The 27,789-nt window shown below is 37.5% G+C and overlaps 1 protein-coding gene across 1 annotated transcript in view; it reads left to right on the forward strand.

The window, feature by feature from the left end:
• SLITRK4 (SLIT and NTRK like family member 4) overlaps nucleotides 1-27,789 on the forward strand; it is a 345,984-nt gene that overhangs the window by 98,926 nt on the left and 219,269 nt on the right. The gene's annotated exons all lie outside the window — the stretch shown is intronic.

Here is a 27,789-nt window from a genome sequence, read left to right on the forward strand (position 1 = left end):
ATAACATACAGTGATATTTAAAATTATGCTAAAGATAATAATTGAAACTGTGGAAAACATTTCACCTTTTTTTTCTGGATTTAGAACTACTTCTAGTGAAAACTTTGAATTATGGTACCAATTGTTACATGAGTGCCAGCTTCTCTGACGAAAGACATTTTGTCATGAGAATTAGATAGGTGAATACGTGCAGTGAATTATTTGTGAATGGCTGTGCCTTTTGGACAGCTCCCAGTTTCTGTCCTTTGTGGGAAGTGACCCTGTACACATGTGCAGCACGTCCAGGGAGCAGTGAGAGCACCAGTGACCCCTGGGCAGTGACTGACCTGCCATGTCAGCTCCTCTCCAAACCTCCCCGGGCCTCTGTCAGCACTGAAGTTTAAAAATGTGAAAATAAGGGTTCTGTCATAGAATAACTCACTCCTTTCCTCAGCTGAACTATATTGGGTCAAGCAAATTGTCAGAGAAAAGTCCCACCCTGCTGTCAGTGTGAGACTCTAAAGGAGGTCCTGTCAAACCCTTTAATGAGAGCCTGAGGAAATAAAAAGCATCTTGCTTTCACTGTAGCACAAAGAATGGCACAAATTGATCTTCTTTTCATGAAAATGAGAAATGACAAGTAAAGTGTTTTACCTGCCTCATTTTTAAATAGTGACACAAAAAAATAATTTTAAAGATTGCACAAACTTGTCTCAAGATTGCCTTTGAGAATATTTCTTCCCAAAAAAAACAGAGATGATATAAACATATTGCAACTGAAATTGGTAGTTTAGTGGGGAGAGAGAAATGAAAGAATATACCAAAAAAAAAAGAGGAATGGTTTAAAGAAATGCATAGTCAGGGAAGTGCCTACACACTGCTGTGTGCACAAGCTCAATTGCAGCTAACACTGAAAACAAGAGCAGAGGAGACACAGTGCTCTGAGCTCTAGATGTTCATGGAAGATCCTTGGCATGCAATTGCGCTGAAGCTGCCTCCTCCTCTTTTCTCTCTTTCTGCTACATAAGTCTTGTCCTTAGCAATAAAACTCTGCCTGCAACCTCATCCAAAATGAGAGCTTGCCTGCTGTACCTTCATCTGGCACTTTCTAGTACTGACTCAGAAACAGAGGTGTGGGTATCTGTCCAGATGATTGGAGAGTGCATGTGACACTTTGGCCCCCTCTCCTCAAGCTGGGAAGTCCTGCTGCTGGAAAGGTTGTGGCCCAGAGCATCTTGTCAGAGACACTTGCCTCCCATGCCTTTAGAGCAGGGAAGGGAGTCTATTCCTTGTGCTGGCAGGAAGAGAGGAGTGCGAGGTAGGAGCATTCCTGACAGGGAACTGCTATGCAGACAAAGAACCTCTTTGGTACTTTGCCCAAGTCTTTGGGGAGAGAGACTCATTTGATGTAGCTTTCCTTAGAGCATAGGGACTGCAGATATTTCTCATATTATGATTTAACACTTAGAAAACATTTCTTTCCCTCCTTTACTGGCTAGCACTAGTGCTGCAGTGAGAACAAGATAATATTCACCTTAATTATAGCAAGCACTACAATAACAGCAGCACCCACTAAGGAGTCAATATACCTGTGAGATTGATTCTTTGCTCTGTACCGTGCTTAAAACATTAACAGCAGAAGTTCAGTATAGAAGACTTCTCTGGGATTAATGACTGACTGGGTTAATGGCCTGCAACTCCGTTGTTATTGCTTGATAATGATGCTTAACATTCATGTAGTTCCTTTCTTTAAAGCATCTTAAATATTAAGTATCAGTTTTCATTCAGTGCATTTACATTCCAAGTATCCCAAAGTGGCAGTAGAAAGCTGTGGGCAAGGGCAATACCTATTATGTGCTTAGCAATAGTGCAGAGGTCTGGAAATGAGTTTAGTAGCACTGATGAGAGATGTACTATCTGCACAAGAACTACTGCAGTGGATTAACAAACCCACATTTTTATTTTACCGGCCCACTCAGAAGGGAGGACAAAGTAAACAGCACTCAAAGCAGACTCCTGAAGATTCTTTCTCAGTACTTCACTGCCCTTGCAAAGATCTTTATATAAAGTTATAATTGTCTTAAGCAACCTATTGCAGGGATGACCAGGTCCTCACCAGCTAGAGTGCAATCACCTTTTTTGTCTGAGTGATAAATATCCTCAACCTCAGACTCATAATAAAGGGTTTTGCAAGAATTGTGAAAAATCATCTATTCACCTCTTAGCACATCATTTGTAGAAAAAAATGCTTTATCATTATCAGCAAAGATCAGATAGTAATTATATCACATTTTACATCATCTGTGGAATTAGAGATACTACAGCAAAGACGATATGTCCCAGAAAGGTGTGTTGATCTCACAGTAATCCCTGGTTGTGCAGGTCACAGCCAGATGTCCTATAGATAAATTGTGAAATAAGGGAACTCAGTACTATAATGAGAAAAAATCATTTAGATGAAAAGAGTGATTTTGGTCATGGCCTAGGTCAAGTTTTTTACTTTGTCTTTGTACTTCACTGTAGATTATATTACATTTGCATTATTTTCACACAGGCCCAGCATACAACACATGCTTAATACAGGCACATTTTCAACCTCCATCACTCAAATTTTCTGGAAACACTAGTGTGGCATTTTTTCTTGGATTCAGTTTGACACAAAAAACTTTGAATCTGAAAATGCAGAAAAAGTTTCTGGTGACTTCAGTGAGCACTTTAGCACAGACAAAGTTATCTGATTTCCCTCAACACTTCAGGCTAAGAATACATTTAGAGTTTCAGTACTACTTGGAAAAGGGATTTGAATCTTCAGGTCTTCCCAATATCAGGTTAGGACAGAGACCAGAGAAGAAAATCCTTTCTGCATGAAAAACAATATTGGTAAGAACAAATATTCTTGAAAGAAAACTTCAATGATCTGATTTTTAGGAGTGGGCTTCAGAATGTTTGCTTTTCTCAGTAGAAAGTCTGTATGAACAAAAACAGCATGAAGCTGTATCAGGGAGGTTTAGGTTGGATATTAGGAAAAGGTTTTTCACCCAGAGCACGGTTGGGAACTGGGACCTAAGAGTTCAAGGAGCCTTTGGACAATGCTCAGGCACAAGGTGGGGTTCTGGGGGTTGTCCAGAGCAGGGCCAGGAGTTGGACTTTGATGGTCCTTGTGAGTCCCTTCCTGCTCAGGGTATTCTGTGATTCTATAGACAAAACAGAAGAGGTTTTACCAGTCAAAAGGCAGATCAATTCCATAGATACCCAGAGTACAAAAACTGCAGTAGCTGAGTAGAGAGGGGTTGCTCTGGGCTCTATAGAGAAGCACGAAACCACTGAGAAGTTCTTTTCTTTCCAGACCTGGTCTTGCCATCCAGAAAGGTACCACAGCAGCTTGGGCTCTCTGCAGCTGTTGCAAGTAGATGAGCACTGCTGCTCCGTTCCACTCTTAGTTCTGTTTCCATTTACAGGTTGGTCAGTGAAGAGCTCTGGTTCCTCATTTTTTCACTCTATCACTTTTACCAACACCATGCAGATTAAGAAACAAAAAAGCATTAAAAAGCATTTTCTGAATTCTACTTGAATACATTTCCTAATGTCTTTATTGCAGAATGTTTCAGAAAGGTTTTGAAAAGGGAAAAATACTTGATATTTCAAAAAAATTTAAAAACTCAAAACATTCTGCCTATAAACATGTATTCTTGAAGGTAATAACTCCTGAGTGCAACTTTTTTTTTATATATAGGAAGATAACAAAGTTTTAAATAATCAATCGTAGAAATCTTCAGGGAAGATCTGATTTCAAAATGTAATTCTCCTAGCCTAGGCTCTGTAACTCACTATATATCACCATGGATCCCATACTTATTGGCTGAGATGGGAGGCCTGCAGGGCCTGTTAAAAATCTATAAAATCTATTTAAGAGTTTTAGCTTTGTCATTTGGTAGAAGCAACCTGACAACAGCTAACCTGAAGAATTTCATCTATGCAAATAAAGGAATTCAATGAAGGTCCAGAATTTAAGACAGGACCCTTTTTTTTTTTTTTTTTTTTTTTTTATCTTCTTGGCCACAGCATGAAATGCAACATATCAACACACTGTCAGCATCTGTTTTTATCCTGAAAGTTTAATCCATAATATTGTCTCTTCAGTGGGTTAATTTTGTGAGTGGATAATTTTCAGTCTTGCTAAAAATTTCTACCATGAACCATGCCAAAGGGCTCACATTAGCAGGACCACTGCACTACCTTTCTAGGACAGGTTAGTAACAGATGCACCACAGTTTCCATTAATTACCAGTAAAACACAGGCCCTGGTTGAACATTTAAAAGTAACACATAAAACACTGCTCAATAAACACTCCATTCCAGATATGTTTAGATTATTTTGCCTGTTGTTGGTGTTTATACATTTATTTATACCAAATATTGACAGAGTTTAGCGTAGCTTGAGATGCCATATTTTTTATTGATTCCAAAATATTTAGACAGGCATAATAAAATCTAAGCAATCCAGTCTTTAGTCTCAAATCCAAAAGTCACTTCTGTAAACATTAAAAATTTGCAGGTCTCAAGAGTCTACCAAGGATTCCCCTGGTAAACAGATAAAATATTACAAGAGCTGCTTGGGCTCAGTCTGCGATATCCCGGGATTTTACTTATTCCAAAGGAAAGAATCAGAGTCAGAATCAAGCACTAAGTCATGTCAGCAAGAAGGGACCTTTCCTTCTCATCCTAAGCTAGGCCACCTGCTTTTAACCATTGCAATCCAAGACTGTTCCCTACTAACTGCTTGGAGGACTGCTACATAGTTTTTTCCCATTCTGTTTCCTACCCCTCCTGCCCTTTTCCCCTGAACTTAAGGTCACAGATATAAAACCTATATCAGAATTAGTCATTTGAAACAGAAAACCTGTCCTTATGACATTGCTTTCCAAATGTAGTTGATCGAAAGGGTAATCTGAAGATAGAGGTGATATGCAGTTCATTGTATTTCTTGCTATGAAATTTTTAGAGAACACCTTTCGTTATTACCAATTGACAAATGAAATGTTGTGCATTGCAAAGCAAAGGCTATGTCACATGCTAGAATTTACTTCAGAATAGTGATAGAGTATTTTTATTAGATGTATATGGAGATGTATGATAAGAGAGGAAAGCCCATCTAGGCATTTTAGCCATGTCGCTTCAGATACTTGCATTGTGCAATGTTGGCAAAAATGGTGCAGGGCTAAGAATTCACTTTTGATCTAACAGCACTGTGCTACTGAGAGACCTAAGAGGCTCAGAGCCATGCCTTTTCTCTCCTGTGTGAACCTATGCAAAGGACAAACCGAGTCACTTTTTGCATACTCAATAAAGCACATCGTTCTTCCCCTGGTGGAAGGATCTTACTGAGGAAGCTTTTTTTACTTTTTACAAAGAATACGTCAAAAATACAGCAAGCACCACATCACAGACATTTGTAAACAAACATTCTGCAGAGTAAGCTGGTGATGTTCCCAGTTATAATTTGTGGATATGAATTTAGCTGTTGGTACCTCAACAGAACTCTAAGAAAAAGGTGTATGCAAAGTTAGGGCTTTGCCTTCAGACTTCATTTTGCAGAATTGAAAGTGTATCAGAAAAAAACCCCAACCAACCAACCTTAAGAGATAATAATTCATTACAGAAATCTTACTCAACAGTTGCATCCTACTGATGGCACTGAGTGTTCCCCATTAAAAGATATTTCCTGAAAAGTGGTAGTTCTAAAGGTAAGTTGTTCTAACAAAAATCTCAATTTTTTCATTAACAGCAACCATCAATTATTTCTGCTTAATTGGTGTTATTTGAGTTCAGTGTTTTTCAAAGCTTCCACCTCCTTCTCCTTTAAAGCCAGCATGTTCTATCAATTTGCAAAAGAGGATGAAACATGAACTGTGAACTCACAGAAAGAGCAAACCACAAATATACATGGACAAAATACCTTATTAAGACTAAATTCTAGCAGCTGTATTTGCAATATGCATATGACACAAAAATAGGCAACTAATAAAGACTTCTCTTTAGCTGGAAAAGGCAAATCGGTTGAATGGACTCACACAGTTAACAGCTCTTGTTAAGGAAATTTCCCAGCCTGACCATCCAGGAACCACTCTGGCAGCCACCCTCGCACCACCCCAGAGTGTCACTGCTGGGACCCAAGTCCCTTCACAGCAGCAGCTCCAGGGCCCCAGCTGGTCCCTACAGGACTCTGCCACACCCCACACTGACCCCAGGTTTCCCATAGCTGAGCCTCAGAAGCCTTGCTCCATAAAACAATTTATTCCTAGTGCAGTAACACAGAACCAACCCAACCTGGTGCCTCTGAAAAGGACCCCAAACAGAGCAAACCCTGGGCTCTTATCCCCACACAGTCCAAGCATGAGAAAATCTGAAGTTTCAGCTCCTGCCACAGGTGTCCTTTGTTGTCTAAAGGGTCAGCATTTCCCCCACCCAGAGCTCACCTGCACCACAAGCCACCTGCGCTGAATGCAATCTTCAACAGAAGAAAGGTTTTTACAATGTGGGAACAAATAAATTCTATAACTGGATGGGCATTCCCAGAAGGACTCTCCTGCTTAATTTATCCATTCCTTGGAGACCAGGAGCCATGAATGTTGGATTCTGGATAGAAGAGCTGCAGCAGCATTTTTCCAGCATCCAGGAGATGTTTGCCTGCAAACAGAGCTCATCACTAGAAGTCATCCTACTGAAAACAAACTGCCCAATTTTGTACTTTTCAATCAAACTGGAGAAGAGGAAGGCATACAAGCGCACATTCCTCTTTACCATAACCCAAACCTAGGCTGGAAGCACCAGGTGTTTACAATTGAAAGGATGCCAGCCTTATTTTCTGGCATCAAGACAAAGGAGTTCACACAAGAGAACCTCTGAAGAAGCACCGCTGCCATTTTTCACTCTAGTTTGTCAGAAATATGACTAAACCTAAAATAATAGGTTCAAAGTTCTCCAATAACAAAAGTGATGAAAATTTTCTTTGATTTCTCTCTGCTACTAATTATTTCTTTACTCTCTTATCTCCATTCCTCCCTATGTGTGTGAGACTGAGAAAAAGAGAACAATCACTTATGACCAATAGGTGATGCTTAACCATGAAAGTGAATTGACCCCAAAGTTTATGGAAGGCAGTTTTTTTTCAGAAGCCAAGAAACGCCACAGAATAATATAAACACCAGCACTGCCCAAAGCACATGCTGACATGAGCTACCTTGGGCAACAGGGAATGGAGCCAGAGCAAACAGCAGCAGATTTTGGTTTCACTCACTGATCAGGGGTAGCTAGAGTAAGATTATTATTAGGGAAGAGGAATGAGAAAAGCATCATAGGATTAAAAATAATGGCTTCATGTATCTGGGAAGTTGATTAATGTTCCTGAACCAGCCCCTTTCACAGCACCAGAAGAAATAATGAAAAATGTAAGAATATTTTTAGGAACAGTGGAGTGATAATATATGCAGGGGAGAATGACTCTGATGTTCATATCAAATAGCTGCCTGACTATGCACACAGTTCTGAGGGTGCAGAACAGCTATTGGCAGCACATGTTTTATTTTTCAAATTGAATTTCAGGAGAGACACTAAAGCTTTTTTTCTTCCTCCTCTCCTGCTTCCAGAAAGACAGCCTGAGTGAAATGTAATTTAGCATGCTGGAGGTCTGGACCCTTGCAATTATTTGGGGAGAAGGTGTTGAATGGCTGGGGGTTTGGAGTCTCAACAGAAGCCAGAAAAGAAAATAAGAAATGCTAGGAAAAGCAGCATAGGAAATAGACTGAAATCCTATTAAATACTCAGACTTGAAGAGGAAATAAGCATGAGAAATACGCAGCTGGAACGGAGTAGAAAAACAGTTTCTTGCATACATTTGTCACAACTAATACTCCAATAAATTTCATGGGGTTTAGATCAGGCTTCCAAGAATGGAAGATATGAATGAGAAGTCAAATAAGAAGGAACTGGGGAAAGAAATCTAGTAAAGCAGGAATAAACTATCAATTTCATAAATTTTAATATTTAGGGAACAGTTTATTCAGCTAAACTCAATGTATATTGTACATTCATTTCTTTTAAGAACATATTTGAAGCTCTGACTAGCCTGTGAGAACATATAAAAAGTTTATATTTCAGTAAAATACTAGTTAAATATAAAAATTATTTGAATGGTGAATAAAATGAATATTTTTTAATTATATAAAAACAACCTTGAAAAGTCAGCTCTGACAGTAATTCATATGTTAATATTAAAAAAAAAAATAAAACCAAAAAACTAAATAAAGCAAACACTGAAAAAACACACCAACAAATGGCAACCTAAACCTCAAAATCCAAAGCAAAGAAAAAATCCTCAACTGTGATTTTACCTTCAAATATTTCCTGCCATAAAAATACATCACAACAGGGGCATTTTACTTTTATTTACCCCATTCCTGGAAGACAGGTATTCCAAATAAGGGAGAAATTTATCTGATTTGCCTCCAAAGCTCATGTTTCTTCTGGTCTCTACACAGAATACTTTATCCAAGCAGACTTCTCTTTCCTGTTGACATTTTGTCCCTTTTGTCTTCTCCTTGGCTTGCCCTGATTTTACTTGTGTTTTACCCTTTAGGTTTTGTAACTACCAACACAAAAAAAAAACCCTATTTTCTTTTCTTACATTTACTTCTCAGCCCAAACCATCCCATCTCTCAAAGCAGTGTAAATTAGTAGCTCCATGGGAAAAAACAAAGACTTGATATTTGAGTGTGCTGGAACATTATGGGATTACTGATGATGACTGTGACTGATGATACAGGCTAAAAGATTGTTTTGAAAAAGTGTCCTGCTAAAAGTTGTTTGAACACATTTTTAGTGGTGAGAAAGAAAATAAAAAAGACTGATATTTCTCATACTGCTGACATAAAGGAAAGAAATAAACAGCTGTCCCACTGAGGCTCATTTTGATGAATATATTTGACTACACCCCAGGTAGAGTAGCAGGGACAATTGCTTTTAACATTGTATCCCCTCTGACTCTTAGAATAATTAGATTAACCAATTTCAGCTCTGATGACACATTTTGGGGAAAAAATATTGTTACATAAAACACAATGTTGCTGTCCCCTGCATTTCTGCAGCTGCATTCTCCATTTTGACACAGGCAATCTTTAATGTCTCCCCCTTCATCTGAACACCCCTGGGAATGAAACCTATTCTATTCTACCTGATCACTTAGAGTTTGACTAAACAAATTTATTAATAACTTGCTCTTTATATTCCTTGGACAGGAACTTGGTTTAGATTCATGTCTTCTGACAAATCTATTAAAATATGCTTTTACTCTGAGCTGCTTTCTACTGAAACTTTATAAAAATTGAAGTATTTTTTTAATGTTTCAATATATCAGAGGCTTTGAACTATTTGCTTTAAATTTTAAATAGCAAATTTAATCCTTGAAAAGGTGCTGAATTTTGTGAAACTCAGTGCCATTGTTTAAATTTTTGCTGAGGGGTTATAAAAAATAGTCAGCTTTTACTAGGATGTGCAGACAGTATAAGAAGATTTCTTGTTAATGTGCATTAAAAGTGGTATTGGCTCCAGGTTTGTAAATCCTCTGAGATAGTTACATTTCTACACAATCATTTCTTTTGACCATTTGAAAGGTGGTAGTATGGGAAAAATATTACATTTGTTTGATGCTTTAACAAAAAAAAAAAAAAAAAAAAAAACCTCTATCAACCATTGCAATTAAAACAAGGCATTTAAGTTCACAAACCTCTAAGGACAAATAAATTTATCGTGAATGAATGGTATTACTCATGCATTGAATAGACGTTTGTATGTTTGGACCTTTTTTATCTGATATTAATGTACACAAGTCTTTCACAGACCTCAAGCCATAAGGATTTAGACTTACCATACCTCCACTTTAATAAAAAATCAAGTCAGCCAACATGGCAGCAAATGTCTGTTGAGCACCCAGGATGGACACACTGACTCCTTCATGCTTTTGCCATTGTCAAAAAAATAATTTTGAGGAAAAAAATGAAGATAGAAATATGTAATTGAACTTTGTCCTTCACAATTTGGCAAAACCCTGTTTCTGCACCTGGGAAGATCCAAAAGACCAATATATTAAAATAAAATAAAATAAAATAAAATAAAATAAGTAAAAATTGAATATAATACTTATAAAATCGCAGAAAACACTTGCCCCTGAAGGTACTTGGAGCAGGGCTTTTTAGAGTCAGCTCAGCTTTATGTTCAGCTGAGCTAGAACTCAGAAGGTGACCTTCATTGAACAAATTGGTGTCTGAAAATGTTTCCTGTAGGAGAGACCTTTTCACCCACAGTTAGAAGAAACCAATCCATTTTCAAGATGATGTGATTCCTTATCATTCTGTTGGCTCCACACAGGGAACTCTGAGACTCACTGGGAGATTTATGTTCTCTGACAGTGTTGTAAGTGGTCAGAAGGAAGCCATCAGGTTCATGCATATTATGTTCAGCTTGTAGTTCAGAAAATTTACAAATCCAGTTATTTATGGAGCACTTTTGTGGAACAACATTTTTAGGGTAAAGTTTCTGTGCAGTAGAAACTTACCCACTGTGAAATTGCAAGAGATATCTTTCTGAAAGTGAAGATATCTAAATACATCAATAACAGGTATTAGAAGGATAATCAATATCTGGTGTCATTTCCCTAATCATATCTTCTCTTTCCTTACCAAGATCTTTATTGCTAATAAGCAATAGATACAGTCTCAAAGCTGAAGCTGAAAGCTTCATTATGTACTACCAGATTTCAGAATCAATTCTACTATTTTATGGTGATTCTTATTACTATGCTACTAACTACATTTAATAAAAACATAAAACAGAGAAGTACAGAAATATTACTAAGAAATCCAGTTTTCAATGCATAAAACCCCACCTTTTTTATACACTACACATATTGATAGTAAATGAATTTCCAAGAGCAACATCATATTTTTTCCTAGCCATGAAGAGCCATGGTAGCAGCTGCAGAAAAAAATATCAAAACATTTTTAATTATAAAATAATAAAAAAGAAGCCTCTTAAGCATTTGAATACTCCAATAAAAGGGTCTTTGGGATTAACTTGAAAAATCATTTTGCCCTTATCTACCACATTTGGATCAAATTATCTTTCTCATTTGTCCCTCCCTACCCTAAGGCTTATTATAGTCTTTCTTGTAAAACATGACCAGGATCTACAGTATTTTATTGCTGCAATTGCATCGAGTTTCTGTTGTTAATGTGGATTCAAAAATTCTATTAAAATAGGTGAAAAAAGGCAGGCCTCCTGCTTGGGTGTATGCATTGAGTCAACTGAAGGATGTTAAAACCAATCTGGTAGCAGTAATAACAGGGTATTTCTACAATACTGCACAGATAACAAGTAACTTGGTTTGAAAAAGTATTTCTAAAGACTTTCTGAATATATTTAGCAAAACTTTTTCATGCCTCAAGCTGTTTTGGATTTAGCACCAAGAATATGCTTGGCACTTGCTGACCCAAACACGAGCTGAAAGTCAAGTGAAGTTAAAGAATTCTGCTCTGAAGTATCTTGGTTTTTAAATTTCTGCAGAAAAATATAGCCATAAGATGAAAAAATGAATAAGAATTATCTGTAATTATAGTTTTATAAAATCTGAAATATTTTCTCTTTGACTGAAAAGACTTTTCAAGAAATCTGTCGGCTGAAGAGATCAAAACTCACTTAGAGATGATCGGTTTATCAAAGAAAATTTTAGGGCTCAGATGCTTAGACTGGGAAGGGTATCACTGCAGGAAGGAAGATCAGTGTGAACTGAGCTCAGCATCAGAGGAACACCTTTTGTCATCTGGTCCCTTATATTGAAGTACACTGCAGCAAATGAAGGGCATGGCTGACTGAACAAAGATCTTGTCCAGCATAGCGAGTACACTTGGTTATGTACAACCTGCTTTAGGTGACCTCTGGAGCTTGATGGAGAGCCCCTAAGCATGGGAGACAAAATTTAATTCTCTAAAGAAAAATAAAACAGCAGAAAATGATGGTTCCACTGTCAGAACAATGCTGCAGCTGGAAGCTTCGAGAGGGAGAATAGAGCAGGTTTTTGGACAGCCTTAAAAATGAAGTATGTAATCTACTTCTAGTGCACTGCAAAACCGGGAGTCAGCATCTGACCTATGCTACTTTCTAGACAGTGCCAAGCCTTGAGCCAGGTTGAACCGCATTTCTTTCTCATGAGGCTGAGCAGTAGAAACTTTACTGAGGATAATAGAAAACATTTTAGTAGAAGATTCAAAGTAGTAGTAGTGAATCCCTAGTTCTGGCAGGTTCCTTGCAATTGTGAGTTGAGAGATGTAAAATCTCCTCTGGGAAGAAAACAGAGATGTCTTCAGAATCATCAGCTATCACACTCTATCCCAAACCCATCATTCATGTCTCCCATACAGCCTAGGGAAATTGTGAAGTACCTGGTGCTGGCAGTAAAGGATTTGAGTGTTCTTGGCCAGTGTTATAATTTCTTTAATGGAACAATCTATGATTTTCTGCCTTGTACCTGTTTGACATTTAGCTATTGCACAAGGATTTAGCAGAATTTTGCAAGTATGCACAACTTTTTTTCTGGCAGAGAATCCATATGCATCCTAATCTCCCTACCTATTTACTTATGTATTTCTACTAACAGTCTGGTACCTCTTTTTCAATTTAGAGAGAAAAAAAGAGATGGTTTTGTGTTTGGAGACACAAAAGGATTTCAGCACTCATGAGTGTTTGATGTTTGTGTTAATGACTTAATAATTCTGTGCCCTTCAATTAAGTAACAACCTTAATATATGTATACATCAAAGAGAAGAAAACAGAAGGTGATAAGCAGTGTATGAATCCCAATCTCACAGCTTTATATGTTTTTTTCTTTTCCCCATATAATACATTTTTAAGTGGATTTGAGAGCTGCTCAATTTCAAACTGAGGAAAAAAATTAGAGTGGTTAAGCATAATTTATACCACAAAGTAAAGGAGAACACTGCATTGCAGCACTTATCCCTGAAGTCTTTGGGGAAAAAATGAGATTTTATTCTTTACAACTTGAACTTTATGTCAGTGATCCTGAAGATGTTAATAGCTTGTTATACCAGCAAAATACTGCTAAAATACTATTGAGGAACCAATGTATCATTGCTAAAAAACCTTTAGTTTTAACATAGAGAATACTATAAATATTTCTTTACATTTCTTTCCAAAGGAAAGTTATAAATTTAAGTTAAAAATACCCATACAAATAATACAAAGAAAAAAAGGTTGGCCATTTTGTAGGCATTTTGTAATTTTGTAGTATGTAGGTGTTTGCCTCATAGAAATATTTTTAAAAATATTATTCACAAGGATATACATATTTTTTTAATGTCAACAGGATTAACAAGATCAACAAGTCTTCTCCTACAGGGACTTTGCCAGGCTATCATGTTTAGCAGACACCTTCAATCTGCACAACTACAATAAGATGTGAGTTATTTTCTCCACATTTTGCTAAATGCACTCCATTTCTATAAAAATGTACATTGGTTCAATGTGTCATGATGCATTTAAAAAATGTTCTTTCAAGAATGTTAATTACAATGCAAAAAGAAAGAATGAAACTTCTGTAAAATCAGTCCTTGCAAGTCAAACAAAAATATATAAAACAGAGGAAAATATGACTTCTTCAGAATGTTTGGACCCTGCAACCATCAGGGTCCAAACTTCCCAAAACATATACACTTGTCACTAAAGAGATCATTTACTGAACCAGGACTAGTTACAATTGCACATTAGTCAATATTTGTCGTCACATATTTAATGACATTAATTTGACATTTATCAAACAAGTGTGTGATCTTGCCAGTCTAGAAATAACCCTTTCCTTTCCCTTTCCAGAGCCACATACTGTCCTTTCTCCTTCCTCTTCCCAATGGCACTATTTGAGTTTTATAACTTGCTAATATTTCTTGCTCAAACGCTTTAATGTAACCATAGGTTATTCTTAAGACTTCTAAAAGCCTCATTAATTCTGAGATTCTGTGGAAAATGGCAAGGTACTGTTGCAGGTTCAAAGGTCAGACTTCTGTTTTGCCATGCCAAAACTTCTTCTTATCTTTGGGCACCTCTACTGGCAGACTATTTTTTTTCTCTTATGTTTAAGTGGATTCCTGTATCTTGTCCTGTCCCTTTCTGTGACACCTAAGTTGAGCCACACTAAGTTTTCTAAGCATGCTGTCAGATTTTTTTCTCACTTCCATCTTTTGGTACTTGGAGAATATTGCTGTCTTTTCCACTGTCACAGGAGCATTTAATAAATATTCTGCTCATTTTTGACTCAGGTTTTTGAACCCTAAAGTATCCAGACTTCAGTGAATGAAACCTGCTGGATACAAAGTTGTTTTTATACTGCAGCCATGGCTGGTTTCTGCTCAGAATAGATATATTTCTTCATTTCCCTAATCCCATTTTATTTGTTAACAAACAATCCATCATCCATAATCTTTTGTGTGCACGTAGTTCTTTAACTATAAAACCCTGGATATTTTAATAACTAAATTTTTAATAGGGATTTTGGTGGCAATACAAATGGAGTCTTTGCATACAATTTTTACCTGTCCTAGTATTATTTCATTGAAAATGTCCTGCTGTTGCCTACAAAATTTCAGCATTTCAGAGACAAAAAATTCACATCCAGCAATTTCATAGATAATTACTGTACCATCTCTTGCAGCTTTCACCGCTGAAGATCTTGTGTGTAGATAATCAGAAAGCTGACCATTAGTAAAGAAAAGAAATAGAAAATGTAAAAATGTGTGGTGGACAGACCACAGAGAGTGGTCCTCCTCCCCTGTGCACCCTGGGGGGAAGAGGTAGAGAAATTGGAAGTAAACTCAAGGCAAGGAAGAAGGGAGGGGTGTGGGAAAGGTGTTTTTAATATTTGAGTTTATTTCTCATTATTGTACTCTGATTTGATTGGTAATAAATGAAATTCATTTACCCAAGTCAAATCTACTTTTCCCGTGACAGTAACAGTTGAACGATCTCCCCCTGTCTTTACTTCAACCCATGAGTTTTTCATTGTATTTTCTCTCCCTTGTCCAGTTGAAGAGGGGAGAAAGAGAGCAGCTTTGGTGGGCACCTGGTGTCCTGTGAAGGTCAACCCACCACAAATTCAAAATGATCCTATTTTCTGTTAAAGATCTAACCGACATTTCCTTTTAGCACTAACAGAGAATTTAATTCAGAGAGGTTATCTACTGTAATTGCTCCATTACACTGCAACACAGTGTATTGAAATATTATACATTTTTACATCTTTATAATGTCTATATACTCTTGTGTACCCTGTTTGGTGAGAAGGTTAACACTGTTCACTCCCAAAGCTGCAAGGGCTTGTACAAATGGAACGCGGGGAGGTTACTCTGTCTGTAGAGGGTTCTATCTCCCCGCTCCTGCCCCCCTATCAATGCACAAGCTGAACAGGCCATGTCTGGGAATCTCTAAAGGATGTTAAATAATGGCTGAGCAGCCTTGTGGATTTCCCCTCCAATTTTGTCATCAAACCCCTGGCATCACACACAAGAACCAGAGAGTGAGGGCTCTCTGATGATTTGCTGTCCCAGAACTCTATTACAGGCCAGCATTGAGACAGCTGACTCTATCCTGCCATCAAAACTTCGGAGCAGGGTTGGCTGTGGCTTTGACAGCCTCTCTGATCACTTGGAGGGGCACAGAAGGGTTTTTGACAATGTTGAATACTCAGACACCTCTATTGTCCCATCATACTCTTTCATAAGAGTTAAAGGCTGTCTGTCCACTGGTCTCATGTTCCTGAGCTCTGTCTGAATGTGAGACAGGGCAAACAGTTCTCTCTTTTAACAAAAGCTCTGTGTAAGATGATCACTGAAATGCTTTAAACCTTTTAGGTATTAATATTAAGTGGATTTATATTGAATAGGTCTGTCTAATGAATCAGCTTATTGTATTCACTGACAAAGTCATTGGCATGAAGGAAATGCTATTATCTCTGCAGCATTCTCTCACTTCTGTGAAGAGGAGCCCTTCTTAGCAGCCTTCTATTCTCTTGATGTCGATTATAAATCATGAGTATTCTGACCTCTGCTGCATATTAGCACTAAGAACTTTCTAATGGTTAGCTAATAATTATGCTTCTTCTTTGTTTTCCTTTTATTCTTAGTTTAAAGATAACATTATTTCAGATCTTTTCATTCCCCAGGTGGTCTATGAAGATTTTCATGTGGGAAAATTAATTTAGGGAAAAAAGAGGAAATTACATCTTTCTGGAGAGTCTTTCTCCTTCTAAACACTGTCATCTCCACTAAAGTATCTTTCAATGTGTATTATCTAACTGATTTTATACTGTCTCATTTAATTTGCACTAACTAAAAAAAAAGCAACAATAACTGATATTACAATAACTTGATATTGTCTGACTTTGTGTGATTTCTAGAAGCCAGTAGGTGCAGCTGAGGTCAGGTTCTTTTATTGGCAGGCCTGTCTCAAAGGCCACAAAGCCAATGAAAGTTTCATCCCCAGCACTGGTGGTATCAGGATTTCCACAGGCTGTATATTTCAAGAGTTTGGGATGTTCCCACAGCCACTCCCAATGATCATGTATTCAAGAATGCTGATAATTCAATTTTGTTTTCTTCAAATATCGTATCTTTTTCTGGAGTATCCACCACTGTGTTCCTGTGCTCAGGAGGAGCATTATTATATACAAATAAATTATCCCTGGTTACCTTGGGTACAGACATTATCAAAACTGAAAAAGTATTGAATGTAGATAACTTAATCCCCCAAGTGGGATAAAGATGGCTTCTTTACCAGACCTATATTTGCACTGTGAACTGGGCTAGTGGAAAGATCTTTATTAAAGAGAAATCCTGGATTAAACAGGAAAAATACAGCATTGGTTCAGTATGTGTATGAGGAACACAGGGATAAGTTTATCCCTTGAGGGATGAGTTTCAGGGAAGGTGCCTGGGGTAAGGGCAGAACAGGCAATTTTTGTCCACAGTTTGTCAGAGGGAGCTGACATACGTTTTGCCCTACTGCCTCTCTTTCTGTGGCACAAATTATGCAGAAATAATTTAAATCTGTATTCTAAAAGAGACCTGAATAAGGGGCCTATGTACCTCCATCAAATTTGATTCCCATTTTGAGAGACCATTTTCAGTTCACCTGCGAAGCTGAAAACCAACAGAATTCTTCATGTGCAAAAATGACTGCATAAGGAAGCCAGCAACTATTTGATGTAAAATGTGGAAATAAACTGCAGGAATACATTTTATTTAAAGCATTCAGTCTCCAGTTCCATATTTTCTCTCACCACACAGAGATATGTCTAAACATCTAGTCACAAAAAATTCCAGACCTCCAAGTCAGATCTTTTCCATACATACTGAGAAAGATGGAGATGGTGACTAGAACTGTGCTGAAATGGAATAATAATATCGGGGTTTTTTTAGAAAAAAATGGAGGTAGGCAATCCATCTCCTGCTCAAGTTTAAAACCAGCCCTTAAAAAGATCTAAATCCTTGCAATCTCTTAAAGATCTTTGTTTGTAGGAACACAGATCCTTCAGAAATATTTTAATGGAAACTTCAGACAGAAAGTAATACTTGACAAAATGGCCTCAAACCTGCTGCTGATTGCATGTACTTTCAGAACAGAAAAAAATTGGCAGAGATTCCACACCTAGCACAAATCAAGCAGAGATATTCAACCAAAAATCTCTCATACTGCCGTGAGTCACTTTACCTCAAGAAGTGCCTTTTTCATCCTGGTAAAATGAGAGAAATCAGTCCCCATTTAAGACTAAAAACATCTTTTCCCATTAAATTTTCATCAAACAGACAGACAGATACTGCCAAAAAGTTTCACTTTTGACAGCTCAGCTTTTACTGCCCCTCTGATCTTCTCTCTTAATGCCACGCCCCACAGGAAAAACCCAACATGGAACATTCTCCATCATCTCTATTGACTGTAATTTCCAAGTAGCTTCACATGAACTCCTACAGTAATGAACAGTAATTAACACATTCTCTTAACTCATCTTAGAATTTAATGTTGAACTCAGGCAAGCAGCAAGGACTATTAACTTTTATGAGTGTATAATGACAGAGCAAAACCTCCAAGTGTAAGTGACCTCCAAGACTTGTTTTGATTCCCAGACACTGAGAAACAAATAACTAGTGCATTATATCAAGCAGGATATTTATTTGGGCAAATAAATCAGGTATGTTAATTAAAAGTAACTTCCCAACTTCTATAAAATTTGACCTCAACTATTAACCAATTTGTTTACTCTCAAGATGATGAAAAAAAATTCTGACCTCCCCAGGTCAGAATATATCTCTTGGACTAATACCTTCTACCTTTGATATACACCTCATGTGATTTAATTTTTCTAGTATTAAAAATAAATAGATTGTCTTAGGACAGAAAAACTATTTAAACTTTTGCCTTCTAGCAATGAAGATGCCAGAAATACCATTGTAAATTCCTCCTTAAGTCAAAATAGAGAGCAATCATACCAAAAATCATTTAATCTTGAAATAGGGAGGAAATTATTTCTCTTATCTGTTGAAGGTTAGCCTTGTGCTGTCGCAGATGTCAGAATCAGCGTGATGGGTTGACCTTGGCTGGACTTTGGGTGCCCACCAAAGCCACTCTATCACTCCCCTTCCTCAACTGGACAGGAGGAGAAAAATGCCATGAGAACCTCGTGGGTTGAGCCAAGGACAAGGAGATCGCTCCTCAATTATCATCACAGAAAAAACATGGAGCTGACTCAGTGATATTAATTTAATTTATTACCAGCTAAATCAGCATAGGATAATAAGAAATTAAAACCAAAAATCTTAAAACACCTCACTCGCACCCATCTCTTCTTTCTGAGTCTTACTCCCAACTCCTCACCCTCCTCTCCAGTGCTGTGGAGCTTCTGGTTCCTCAGGTGCTGAGTCTGAGTGAAGCTGCTCCCCACAGTGGGGGCTGTCACCGAGATTTTCACCCTTATGGGCTGATTTTATCACATGAAAGTAAGACTTAGAAGTCTGATTTAATTTTCTTTCTTTTTGTTTGTTTGTTTGTTTGTTTGGGTTTTGTTTCTTTTCTGCTTTTTTGGTTTCTGCCCTTTTTTTTTTTTAACCATGTTAATTTTAGTTCATGCTATTGTTTTCCTTAATGTGATTTTTCCATCTCATGTTAAGTGTCTCTGATGACATGACATTCATGGGTGGGTTCTCCTCTGAGAATTCCATTTGGAGTGATTATTTTTACATTATAAATGCATTGCTAATGGTAATAAATAAAATGTGATCTTTCTACATCTTTTATGTTTCAACTGGTAATATCTGCTTGGGAGTTTATTGTAAAAAGGAAGCACCTACCACTTTTTTCTGCCTTACCCCACAATTTTAGACACTATCTCTGAAAGAACAGCTGATTTGATTGAAAGGTGTTTTGTGTGCTGGATTTTTAAATTTTTCACTTCTATGGCTACTTCCCACTCAGCAATGTATCACACATTTTACCAGATGGGATAAAAAAATCTCTGACCAGCACTTTTTACTGGTTTTTTTCCAGTTCAGGTGAAATTTCTTGAAGTTAGTGGGAGATTTGCATGAGTAAGGACTGACTAAAATTAGGAAAGAGCCTGAGAGATTGACCTGTACTGAGACTGAAATAACTGTTCTTTAGCTTTTTCACTGCCTTTATATAGTTCCTACTTTTTGCACTGCTTCCCAGACATGACAATAATACTCTGGTATTACTGCTGGCACTCAGACATAACCTGTGCAGATCCAAAGCAATCTCATACCAAAGCCACCTTATATCTTCTTTAATGTATTCCAGTCTACTTCTGAGTAAGCAAAATCTCCTATTTGCATTTACCAAGGCTCCTCCCATGTTTTATATTTTATTTGCTCACCCATGTAACAGCGTAAATATTTCTTGCTTGGATACATCTATGAATATTGAAGTAATTAGTTTATTCCTTGTAACTTTACCAGGTAAAGTGCAGTCAGTGACAACCACATCATATCCATTTCTCTAGAGTCACTTATAATGTGACAAATCTTCTGCAAGAACAACTTCCATTGCCAACTCACATGCAAATGTCCTCGGCTATAATTATTAAAGCAGTGTAAAATGGCTAATAGAAAGAAATGACTTAATAAAGCATAATTATACTTAACAAACTAACTGGAAGATTTAGTTTTCTCATTCAGGAATGCATTGAAATTCACTCATACTCCACCTTCTTAGGGTTTTCTGGAAAATACCAAGTATGATCTTATGGAATTACATGAAAAAGGGTATTTTTTTCCCTACACAGAAATCAATTTTGGCCCCCAAATCATTTCATGGTCTTTGACCTCAAATGACTGCCCTGAACATGGAATTTGTCCATTAACTCTTTTAAAATATCACTCCCTTGCTGTCAGGCTGTTATTGCCAAGGAATGTATCCTGGCTAGGGCTGCATGTAGGCAGCTACCGGTGAGGGGAAATTTGCAAGTATAATTCTGTTTTGTCACTACTCAAACCACTGAACACAATCCATCTAAGCAAAAAGAACTCTTGAGAAAGAGAGAAGAAGTGAAAAACATCTATGGAATAGTGTGAGGAGCCCTCCCCCTGAGGAGGAAGAAGCAGCACAGACAACCTGTAGAGAATAGATTGCCACTCCATTTCCTATTCCCCTGCACCTCATGGGGTAAGGCAGGTGGAGAAACTGGGAATTAGTTTAAGCCCCTGGAGAAGGGAGGTGTGGCTGTAAGGCCTTTTAGGATTTGGTTTTATTTCTCATTCCCTATCCTCATTTGAATGCTATTAAATTATACTAATTTCCCCAAACTGAGTCTGCTTTGCCTGTGACAGTAATTGATAAGTGATCTCTTCCTGCCCTTATCTCAACATTTCTTTCATTATATTTCCTCTCCCTTTTCCAGCTGAGGAGGGGAGTGATAGAGAAGCTTTGGTGGGCACCTGGCATCCAGCCAGGGTCAACCTCCCCTCACCAGGTTTTTCCAACAGTTTGCTTTACAGCACAATTCCACAGAACCAAGATAAATAATGAAAATCCTGCAATTTGGTACGGCTTTTTGTTGGTTTGTTTGGAATGGTTAAAACAGTTTATAAAAGATCCGAAAAGCACAGCCCCTCAGAAATATTTGAGGAGAATTCTTTTATCTGCTACAATCATTATCACCATGAGTTCCATGAGTAAGCACTGAAATTGGACTACTGGGAAATACTAAATGTTGGTGTTCAGCATTTATACACAGGCTTCTGGGAGAGATTTGTCACCTCCTTTAGGCCCAGGGTGTCTGCAGGTGCAGGAATTCACTCACACATCAGGACTGGAGCTGTGCCACCCTGCAGGACATGTGTTTTGAATTTCCAGATTCCAAATTTCTACAAACAGATGGGCACTTGACAGTGGATTATCTTGGCAGTGTGGTCTCAAAATCAATAATAAATTCCTTCCTGCTAGTAGGACTTGGAATGGTGATGATTCCCTCAAGCTTCCTGCTCTCTCAGGGCACCTGTGTGTTTTGGATGTTCATTTTTCAGTTTCTTCCAAGGTGTTGAATATACTTTCTTCCTGGCATTATGCAAGAATATGTAGATATTGATCCTGCTAGATTGTTTACTTTAAGGGGTTGAACAAGGACTGGTCTCAGAGTGCCTGCTTCCAATTGTTCATTCCTAATGGTGCAGATAGGATAAGCAGGAGAGCTGACTGTGTAATTATGGATGTAAATTCTGAAATGTCTGCAAGTGACAATTTTTTTTCAATCTTGTCCTCCAATACCTCCAGTTCATTTTTTGTTAGCAAAATGGCTACAGAAAAACTGAGGGGGAAAAAAATCAAATCTTTTCTCAAGAAAATGATATTTCATCTTTGAACAGTGGTGTTGAAAAAATTCTCAAAGGAATTTGAGAGCAATTGTACATTTTAGGATCTGACAGAATTACAGGAGACAGGCTGCATTTTGAAAAGTGCATAAGGATTTACATCAAACTGCCTTGGCCTAGATGTTGATGTTCAGTGTGGCACAGGCAGCTTTAGGGGATGGAGAACAGGATGCATGGATCCTTTTCCCGCATACCTCTGGCAGGGGCATGGTGTCACCTCATCCTCTTGTACAGCTGTTCCTCCTTCCCTCCTGGTCTCTCAATCTGCAGATTGTACAGGAGACCAGCTTTAATTCACAAAGAATCTTCTGCTCAGTACAGCCCCACACACCTCTGTGGCTGTCATGCAAGTTGTCGGTTTCAAGGAAAATCAGAGAGGAAACAGAATTAACTCAAAGACATTTATTGATTAAAAAATAGAAAGGAAAAAATCTTTTTCTTTATGTAATACAAAGTAATAGTTTTCAGCAGTAGGAAGGAAATTCATAATGTTTTGAGCTTGGTACTGAAATAGAGAATGTCTGGTTCCAGGGATTGCTGCAAAGAATTGCCCCTTCTTTGTCATTATTACAAACCAGTAGATGCCAATGTCTTAGCAGTAATAATGGCTCACAAGTGAGAGACTGAGTTCTTGGCAATCCTAAAAGTGTCTATCATATTTTCAGCCCTGACCCTGATATAATAGTAAAATGTTAATAGTGTTAGGAATAATTAAATCCTTACCTTATTACATATGGACTCCTTTGAAAGCTCATTATTTATTTGGCAAGTACTTAGCATAACAAATTAATCTGAAGTGACACATCAGAATAAAGTCGGTAACTAAAAATGAAAACCAAAATCAAGATTAAAGAGGTAAGGTCACGTGCATTTATATTAAACACTGGTAAAATATTTTGATAAATGAAGGAGCTTCAAATGGCTGTAAAGAACTAAAGAAAAGAGAGAAGATCACAGATAAGGGTGGAGTTCATTGAGATTTTTGATGGGAGAAGGGTACGATATCCAGGGAGTCTGGAGAATAGTTCTGTGGATGGCTGTTTGTTTAGGAAAGCTATGTGGGAACTTTTCTTTACCTGGCCAGATGTCCTAATTAGAGTGTTACAGCAATATTCTCCTGTATGGGAATTATCTTTTCTGAAGTGTGGCAAGGGGCCAGGATCATCGTGGCTCCTTCAGCACAGTTCTCTCAGGAGTTCCCGGCGGGAGCAGGGGAATGAAGCACAGGTGGCTCACAACAGACAGCTATGCAGTGTGAGAGACTGAGAGGCACAGCCTTGGGGAAGAGAGGGAAGGGAAATCTGATTTGTGTGCCCAGCTTCACTATCTGCATGAGCAAGTATGAGTGCTCCTGCAGACAGTGGTGGTGGCAGCTTCTTGAAATGGGCTTGGGAATATTTACGGCATAAGGAAATTTTATGCTGCTTTTTCTTCATTGCTTTTTCACTTTGTTTGGGTCATAATTCAACAAAGTGTTTAAGCATTTCAAACAGATGAATGCTCCCACTGAATTAAAAATTAGGCATGTCCTTAAGAACTTTGCAAGTTCAAGGCCTTAATCATAAAATCACATAAATAAAGCACTGCAGAGTTTGGGTGAATCAGCAGGATTTACATCTTTGAATCCCCTGAACATCAGGGCACGAGTTCCATTCAAGGCCTTTGCCTTTATTATGAGATATTTCAGGGAAGTACAGAAACATAACTTCCTGCTCTGCAGCTCACATTGTATAGATCCATAAACTGGAGCTGCTCCTAAAAATGTAAGACCAAGTAGCTGTACATATGCAAAATAATTTAGGAAGATGAAGAATCCTTAATTACTGTTAGAATTTTTAGATACTAAAGAAATATGCTATTTTTAGCTGAACCATCGGAAATTGAGAGTACAAATAGGGAAACTTGCAATTTAAAGTAAATAAAAATAGAATGTTGGTGCGTATAAAGACAGAATAAAAAACTTGAAGGAGTCATTTTAAACACCTCAGCTAAAGGAACATTATTTAACAAGTATTAATTAATTGTAGTAGACATGAGCCATTGTATTAAAAAAGAAAACCAACAAAAGAGCACAACTTTACATGATGACTCAAAGCAAACCCTCTCAACAGAACAGCCACTTTCCTGTGAAATATAATTAATAATTACAGGTATTTTATTTTTAAATAAAGTATTCAGTCACAAGTAATTTTAGAAAGAATGTTATTCTTTAGGAAGAAAGTAAGAAAAAAATCCACATAACACTCAGTTGCACACCTTCAAATGAACTTTGAGTTTGCAGTAGTTGAAAGGGTAAATTAGTGATGCTGGCATTCTGAAATGCAGAATTTCAGACTTGTGTTTCAAAGTTTAAGCTGTCTACTGTCAAAATCAAGATAGACGAGAATTTTCTTGTCCCTGCCAGAATGCAAAATGATACAGCTGCATAAGAGCACTGCATATGGAAGCAACAGATTTTTTGTTTCCCATCAGCGTAGTGTGTGATGTGCTGAGGTATTTTCAATGCATGTGTTACTATGCAAATCTGATACTTGTAAAGTAAAATTCATACAAAATATTCAAATCACCAGTAACTCAGCAATTAAATAGAAAAAAAAAACCAAAAAACCACAAAAAAACCCCAAAACAAACAAAAAAAAAACCCACCTGTGAATCAAATTAAATGCTATGATAACTTGTGAGAATGAATTTTGAAAAATAAGAAGAATAAAGTATTTGTAGCAATGAGAGACCCATACTTTTCATGGAGTTTTGCTTTACTTTACCTTTGAGCAGAACATGACAAAATCAGTGTGAGATTGTGAGCAGAATGACAAAGCACTGAGAATATGACTGAATCCATAAGAAGTATATTTGATGGAAGCCAGTTAATGAATCCTTTATTGGCCACTGGGAAGCTGGAAGCAATCTAATGAATATCTGACCCTATTCCAGACTAATGTGGGGCTGGATTAAATGCATGTATTCTATAGCAGATTTCAAAATATGTTTTGTTTAGTCCGTAATTCCTTTTCTTTATGTCAGAGTCAGGGAATAAACTACCTCTGTTGGAGCTCTGGGAATCCAGTTTTCTGGCCCTGTTATTTTTCAAGACACCAACATCCATCACCAATTCCAATTTTAAAATGTAATGGACGTGCTCAGTAGCCAGCGTGGTTTTCTGCTGTTTGCTATGGCTCAAGTTAGGCAAGCTGAAAAGTTAATCCTGCCTTCTGCTTGTTGCATGCAATCACTATATATCATCCTGCAGGGACAGAGGAAGCTCCTGTAGTTGGAGGAATCTCTGCTTCATCATTTCTATGAGTACTGTTTTCATAAGTTATATGGCTGATATGATAGTTACTAGAGAAATTAAATGCTATAAACTACTTTCAGTATGGCACCTTAGGGTGGCATTACAGAAATAATTGTAGTAGCCAGTTTTGAAATCCATAATCATAATAATCAAAATTTTTATTTTAATGCTTGTAATATTTTAGGAGTGTCAAATTCAGAACCATTGCAAAGTACATGTGTTTTGCATATTTAGTTAATAAGACATAACTTAAACATTACTTTAACATAAAAAAAAAAAAAAAAACATGGGAAAAACATGGATAAAATGTCCTATAAAATCCTGACATTATATCTTTATTTAGTATGCAATCACATAAAGAATAACCTCACTGGGAATGATCATGTCCCACACAGACAATGAGAGAATAGTGAAATCACAGTAATGGTGTACCTGGCTCCATGTTAATGAAGTCAATCAGTAAGGCTGACAATTCAAGAAGTCAATGGAAAAGCAAAATGAAACAAAAAAATGGAATTATAAAGAAAAAATAGCAAAAGGAAGAGATGCAACCAAGGAGGAATAAGTGAGGCTTCAGATAAGTAAATTTTTATCTTAACATTGGCAATTAGGAAGAGCAGCATTTCTCCACTGATCTTTGTGCAATCCATTTCCTGGCATCTGTGAGGGCTCTCTATGGAACATAGGTAATTTTAGTTTGTGTCATTCTGTGGGATTGATGCCTGTGACCTGAAGAGTGGCATTCTGTATTTCTTCTTCAGTCCTGACTTTCTCATGCACACATCCTCACTGCTAAAAGAACTTACTTGGGATTTACTTGAGTTCCAGTCAGAGCTGTTCCATCACTGCAGCCCATTTGGATTCTCCTGGAGATGCCAATCCTCTGAAATTTCTTGGCAGACAGAGCTGGTTGGAATTTGGCTTGATTTGATTTCATGTTAATTTAACAAAGACAAATGCTACCCCTTTAGTGGATTTTAGGAAGAGTTTCCAGAAACTGCAGGTCCTTTTCAAGGGCAGGTTGCAAAAGGAACCAGTACAGTACATTTTGTAAAAAATGCCACATTGGCTAAAATCCTCTGTGTCTCTGAGGAGCAAGTCACACAGCAATAAAAGCATTTTTAAACTGCTTCAATACCATGCTGTTCTTGTGAGCTCCTGGAAGAGATGGAAACATCCTGGCCAGAGGGTGGAAACACTGCTGTCCCCAGCCATGAGGGGAGAGGGTGCTCCAAGCTCAGCTGGATCCAGCAGCAATAGTTAATGCATCCAGACAGTCTGCTGTAAAATGAGATTTCACATATTTTACTACTAAATACTGTGTCCTATAGAAAACACATGCAAAATGTCATTTGTGCTGCATTTTTTATAGCTTTTGGTGGCTTTTCCTGGTACTTGGAAGTCTAGACTGTCAGGTGTCCATGGAATGCCCAGCAGTCACAGGCAGTAAATCATACAGTGCCAAGATGCATCAGACATCATGCACAACAAGCTGGACTTTTGCAAAGCAACTCTGTTCATGCATAATTTCCCTTGCAGGAGCCACAGAGTCCCCAGTACATGTAAAATTTTCCAAATCCTTACCTAATACAGAGTGGAAAGCTGCACCTTTCCTCACTGCAGAAAGTTTCACGGTGCTTTTTTCAGCTGTTTAGAATTGCTCAGTGGGTTGGACAGACAGGCCACAGAACAGTTCCGTTTTGAACTCAGTTCTGTTTTGAAATGTTTAATTTTAATGTCAAGAAACTGCAGAAATATGTGTGCTCTGTTGACAGATGACATAGAGGAATTAGGAACCACTTTTGTCAAGGTGTAATTCATAACTTTTAAACAAATTGACACGTTTTTAGGGCTTTGCCATACGTTCCATTCATCCCAAAAAGGGTCCTGTCCATCCCTCAGAGGTGTGACATACACATTTTGGGATGATTTTGCTATCTTTCCTATTTAAGCCCTGCCACTGATGGCCATATATTGAAGACAGAATTACCTGAAAAATTAAACACACATACACTATTTTCAAATCTGTGTTTAAAAATATGTCACTTGCCCAACAGGTTCCTGAGAGGAGTGCAGGAAAACATGCCATCTTTACCATGTCCCAGCTTCTGTGTTATGTTGAGAATTGCTTTCATTCAAGGCTGAAAATGTGAAATAAAGACACCACTGATATAATATATGTAAGGCCTCTCTACCAAGCTTGACTGTAACTACAATCTTTTCAACCTAAAATGTATTACTTAGCCAGGAGAGGTAAGATTTAATCACTAGTAACATCATTGTCTGTTTTTCTTCATAAATTCCCTCCTATAAAGATATAAGCTGATTTAGAACATAATATTCTTCCTTCACATGTGGCATTTTCTTGCTTGATGTAAAAATTCATTTTTGTTTCTTGGCTTTAACGCAATTATTTCCTGATGGAAACTGTAGAACCATTTTTATGTCCTTCTTGAGAATACTGGGGATTCTAAATTAAATTTTCTTGTAATTGTCAGATTGTAAGATGCTTTGCTAGTTTTC

The sequence above is a fragment of the Anomalospiza imberbis genome, chromosome 14, assembly GCF_031753505.1.
Source record: "Anomalospiza imberbis isolate Cuckoo-Finch-1a 21T00152 chromosome 14, ASM3175350v1, whole genome shotgun sequence".
In the NCBI taxonomy this organism is placed as follows: domain Eukaryota; kingdom Metazoa; phylum Chordata; class Aves; order Passeriformes; family Viduidae; genus Anomalospiza; species Anomalospiza imberbis.